We start from the raw sequence: 6,000 nt of genomic DNA, 5'->3' as shown, positions 1-6,000 counted from the left end.
GCTTCACCACTTCCTGTGTATTCCAGCCTGGAGCCCGTTTGGGGCATTGAGGTGCCGTGATCAGCTGGTCTGGCAAACTTTCTATGCTGCTCAAGCAGGAAATGAAAAGTCAAAAGTTCCCAGGACTTTCAGAGGGAAGGGGCTGTTTCCTGTATATCTCGCTGCTGTGCGGCAGAGTTGAAAACCATCTCCAGCGCAGTCGCAGCGGAGCATTGTGGGACACCTCCTGGAGGCCAATTCAGTCTACTTACACAATGCTGCGTCTACACTGCCTCTCTGTCCACCCATCACCTTCAAATTAAGTGCAACGCCTCTCACAGAGGTGGAGTAATTAAGTCGATGTTACAGGCAAGTTTGGAAGAGACCCAGTAGTGTAGTCATAAGGCGGCTTCCATCAAACTAAGTTTGTATTGTAGACCACCCTAAATAATACAATGACATGTTTTTCTGGTAACTATTTCTGACTTTTATGCCTCATTACTTATACTCTTTGAAAATCTCTCTCTTTGCAGTTAATAAACTTGATTTACTGTTTTATCTAATCCAATATGTTTAAATTGAAGTGTCTTGAGAATAATCTGTCATATGATTCCTTTAATATACTTGTAATGTGCAGGAGAGGGCTAGGCAGTACCGGACATACATTTCTGGGGGAAGTTCCAGAACTAGGGGTGTGTTGGTGTTACCCTAAGATTTTAGATGCCATTTAAATTACCTACATATTTGTCTGACAAAGGGTAAACAAGGTTGTAGTCGGCCCTGAAGTGTTTTCCCAGGGTTCTTGTCTCTGAGCTGCAGAGGGCTCCCTAGAGCAAGCTAGTCTTGCTGACCCCTGAAAGGACACAGATACCACCCTACACTCAAGGATTGATGTTGGATCATATTAAAGAAGTTCTGTATTAAAATCACGAATAAGTTTGATTCCCCATAGTTTAAATTCCAGGGTATTACTAATTAAGGGGTCTCTTGGTTTTTGGTACTGTTTCTCGCCCTTTATGTGTTAAACTTGCAAGCTGCTAATTGCGTTAGTACATTCTAAGACAGAGTCTGTTCTCAAAGCAATTCTTTGTAATAACAACTACTCACACAGAGAGAGACTCAAAACAATACTCTGTAACAACAGAAACAGCACCCAGAGACTCCCCGCCCTTTTGTTGTATTCATCTGGCTTTGTTAACAATTGTGATTAAAATAGAGATAGAGGATGTATATGCATGGATGCTTGGTGTGGATAATAACTGAATGATCAGGGAGGTACCAGCCTAAGAATCCAGTGTCCATCGTCTGAAGAAGGCGTCAAGTGGAAATAACCAGAGGACCCCCAGAGGGCAGACTGGAATCCACCCAACAGCCTCAAGGAACCAAAGAACAAGATAACATCTAGCAGCACGGAGCCATCAGGAATGTGCCATCTGCTGATTGATTCAGCAACAGCATGATGAAGCAATTCCCATAGACTGGCATAGGAAGAAATTCCTATAAAAATGGATTCTAGAAAGTGAGAACTTTGGGGTCTGATTCTGCAAACCAACTTCCAGGAGCATCAGATGAGCATCTGACAAGGCCCTGCTCCCTCCTCATGTCCAGGCCCCCTGGCCAGTGGCTTGGCATGAGCAACCCTAAGGCTGGTAACTATGATAACAACCTTGCAGAACCTGTGTGTGTGTGTGTGTATGAATGAATGTGTGAATAAATATGAGATTGAATGGAATGGTATAGCTATAACTAACTGCTTACTATGATTCTTTCTGTATTCACAATAAATGTGGTATTTTGCCTTTTTCCCTTTAATAAGATCCTGCTGGTTTTTGTTTTTATTGGTATAACATTGACACACACAAGCAGCATTTATTCGAAAACAGAAATAATCATTTATTAAAGGAATTAAGTAGTTACAGAAACGCAAGAAGAAAAGAAGTCAAGTATGATAAGATATAATGGAGTTACAGTTTAAAATAAAACAGCACATCAAAAAAAGACACAGACTTTATAATGTACAACAATGTAATCATTCACAGAGTACTAACAGTAACATTTAACATGTAACACTAACACTTATTGATCATTTAATACCTAACATTAACTGTTTACATTAATATTTGCAGCTGGCTTTCTTGACAGACACACCCATACATTCCTTAATAATAGGTGGAGAGTTCCACACTTTATTTTTCTTCAGTATTTCTTGAACCCTCAATGTCCTTCTGCTCGGTCTCACTGCTGTTCCTCTCAGCTGGTCACAACGCCAAAGCTGGTTCTGGCGGGCAGCTGAGGTCCTTGGTTGCTACAGCAACCGCCTCCAGAGCAACCTCAGGGTTCTCTTGCTGATGCACGTTGAGGCTTTTTGCAGGCAGTGTCTTTCTGGAACCCCGAAGTAACCCCCTGCCAAAGCCTCACAAGCCTCCACCCCAAACATAGCTAGTCTTGCTTGCTGAGTCTTGTTGCCTCTTGTAGACAGTGGCTCTTCAGAACCCGCAAAGCAACCTCCACCCAAAGCCTCACAAGACTCCACCCAAAGCTGCCTAGGAACCCTCTTCTTTCCAGGTGGGAGTCTTACAGCTTCTGTTCTTCTTGAAGATCTTGAACCACTAGGAGTTCAACCTGTTGGCTGTCACCTTTCTATACACTTTTCAGCCTACTCTACTCATCTCTGATTGGTCGCCTTTCAGTTGGGGGGGGGTGTCATGTTCTCAGTCTCTGATTGGTTTCTCTTTCAATGGGCTGGCAGCTGATTGGCTAACTCTTGTGCACCTACATGTGACGGCCTCTCCTCCACCCCCCCCCTCCAATCTTGGGTTCTATGAGTTCCCAGAAAGGTCTAGGTGATCCTCCCCTATAGCCACCATTTGGGTCCACCATATTGGATTTTTAAAATTTAAACTATTATTAATTTTTACTTATTTAAGTCTCAATTTTAAAACTAATTACTATTTTATGCACACTAAAGTGTCCTGATACTATCACCACTTTTTTATACATAATTAAAAAATATAATTTTACAAATTTGAAACCCCTTCTGAGGTTTTTCTGCAAACCTCTGTTCAGAACATTCAAGGCAAAAATCCCCCACTACATAGGGGTCACCCTGCAGAATAACCGAGGTTGGTGAGAGCCAGGGTGTAGCTGGCAGGTTACAATTACAGACAGACACTCAGGGTGTGGCTTGCATAGTGGAAGGCTGTTTGTGATTTCCCCCCCCCCAGTCTGGATTGTGCCCCGGTATGTCACACTCACTCAAGATACATTTAGCTGCAATTGTGACTTTTCACAATACTGATAGATGGTAAATCTATAGTCTTACATGATATTGTTAAGTGATTGCTGAAAGATTTACTAAAGCGTTATCCCCCTGTGAGACAGCCTCTTCCCTCATAGAATTCAAACTTTGTATTATCACAACTTAGGTCTCCATTCTTCAACCCTTTATCATGTTGTTCCTTATTCCATCTGTTAATTAAAACTGTGTTTATTATAGCAATGTCAGCCAGGAGGATTAGTGAATTTCATGACTTAACGGCTGCCTATCCATTAAAATTTTTAATCAAGATAAAGTAGTTCTTTGGCCTCTCAAAATTTATACCAAAAGTAATATATGATTTCCATGTCACTCAATCCATTATGCCACCAGTGTTTTTTCTCAGACCACATGCAAATAAGGCAGAGTCAAAATTACAATATGCTTTTAGCATACAGACTATATCTTTCTATTTAAATAGAACCACACAAATGTTATCTTGATGGATCATACTATAGAAAGTTATAAAAATACCTTACACTCACTAGCGTGATGGCTGCTTCTACAGCATGTTTAAAGCATGTTCCCCTAATTGAAATGTGTAACACAGCCACATGGAGCTCAATATATATGTTTACTAAGCACTATGTATTAGCTATCACAGCTAAATTGGATGCCCAGTTTGGTAGAGTGGGTCCTGCAGTCCTTATTTAATTAGGACTCATTACCTGCCCTCTATTTTTTTCATATAGACGACTAAACTGTCCAACGAGTGGAAATATGCAGCTGACGCTGGAAGAAGAAACAAAGGTTATCTGCTTGTAATCAAAGTAATTTGAGATGGACTCTGTATATTCACACTCCCTGCCTTCCTTCCCCTTTTCTGCAGAGCCCTAACTACTCTGTATGCATCCGATGAAGTGAGCTGTAGCTCACGAAAGCTCATGCTCAAATAAATTGGTTAGTCTCTAAGGTGCCACAAGTCCTCCTTTTCTTTTTGCAGCTACAGACTACCACAGCTGCTACTCTGAAACCTAACTACTCGTGGCTCTGCATTAGTGCAGCAGAAACCAGAGCAGCAACTGTTGCGATACTCCCATTTATAGACCCACCCTCACACTCAAATGTTGAGAAGAGGGGTGGGAAAGGGCATGTGAATGCTTTAATAGGCACTACTAGCAGAAGACTGCACCGTTCAGCAGCACAAGTCAGTGCATAGCCCCAGAGTGTGAACATGTAGACTCCATCCTGAAGCATCTCAGTTAAAAAAAAAGTAACCTTCATTTTCATTCTTATGAAAAGATTTAAAGCACCAGCACTCAGTGCATGACCAGGTCAGCTTTACTCTTTGAATTAAATCACGCTTCAGATTCAGGGTCTATTATAGTGCTCAAACAATAAAACATGACAGTTACAATGAATTTTCTTAATCTGACCCCAGCATGATTTAGGAACATTCAACCATTAAATGAACCACACAGGCAGAATATTTCTTATAGGACTAATGTTAGTTTCATTCTCTAACCCTGATAATGAATAGTAGCCAATACACCCTAGGACTAAAACAACAAAAGAGAGAGAGTCTATTTTTTCTGCCCTCTGCCCCCCCCCCCAAACATCTGCATGAATATCTACAACCTGCTTGCCTCTGACACATTGGACTTGAGAATATGATTACGTGCCACAGATTTTGCTCTGTGAGCAAAATGTGCCTCAGGTGTGATAAAGCCAGGAAGCAGCCACTGTTAAACAATAAAAATAGCGGGGCTTTTCAGGTGCATATCCCTGCCAAAGCTCATGGTGCTCTTTGCAGCAATAGCTCCCTTTCAGAGACTTCTGACCGCCCCTAAGAGGCGACAAGCACCCAGTTATACAGGATGACACAACGGCAGCTTGGCTCCTGAGTGAACTATCTGTAGGCGGGAAGAAAGAGAGGAGAGACAGACATGCTGCATAGTCTTAGACTCAACAGGATTGGCATAGTGTGTTCCACTGAATCCATGGGCTCTTAAGCTTAAAGTGCACTCTCCTTTCAGGCCTCTCTGTCCACCCTACTAGGCTAACCTTGCAAATATTTCCTTCATTTTCTTTTCCTTTGCCTATCTATTTCTAGTTTTCTCATCCAGCTGTTTCCCCCCCATTTCTTTCCCTTCTTCACAGAATGTCACCCTGGCCTGCACTTCACTTTCCTTCAAAGGAGGTCTCTAGCCACTTCACCCTCCCTTTTCTTCACTTTTAAAAAAACTCTCTCTCCTTTCCTTTCTTTTCTCCTTGCTCTGTTTTGCTCCCTCCCTTCCTTGGATTACCCTCCTACCCACTTTCCTAAGTTTCCTTTCTATGCCTCTTTCCTGTTGTGACTGTACATGCCTAGAGCTGGGTACTTGGGGCCTGATTCTCTGCCACTGGAATCAAGTAACTAGGTGACCATTAATTGTGAATTAAATCCCAGTTCTGAGGTTTTACTAAAGTTCAGACAGGGTCCCCATCTGCCCAGTTAAAGAAAAAATGTCATGCGGAAGGAGAAGCAGGTGGAGAAGAGATCCTGCTCAGCCGGCTCAAGAGGGATAGGAGGCAAGCCAACAGTTAAGAGTGTTGAGGAGGGAACAAACAGTTAATGGTGGCACAATATTGTAGCACAGGCATGCGATTTTGGTATTCTTCTGGAGTGTGTTATCCTGAACAGCTGACTTCTCATACCGTACCTAGAGCTGACACTGGCTTTTAAGTTTTTTTTTCCAACAGGGCCACTGCCTCATTCAGTGCAT

The sequence above is a fragment of the Lepidochelys kempii genome, chromosome 2, assembly GCF_965140265.1.
Source record: "Lepidochelys kempii isolate rLepKem1 chromosome 2, rLepKem1.hap2, whole genome shotgun sequence".
NCBI classification, from domain to species: domain Eukaryota; kingdom Metazoa; phylum Chordata; order Testudines; family Cheloniidae; genus Lepidochelys; species Lepidochelys kempii.
The sequence above is the reverse complement of the archived record's forward strand: the minus strand, read 5'-3'. Positions refer to the sequence as shown.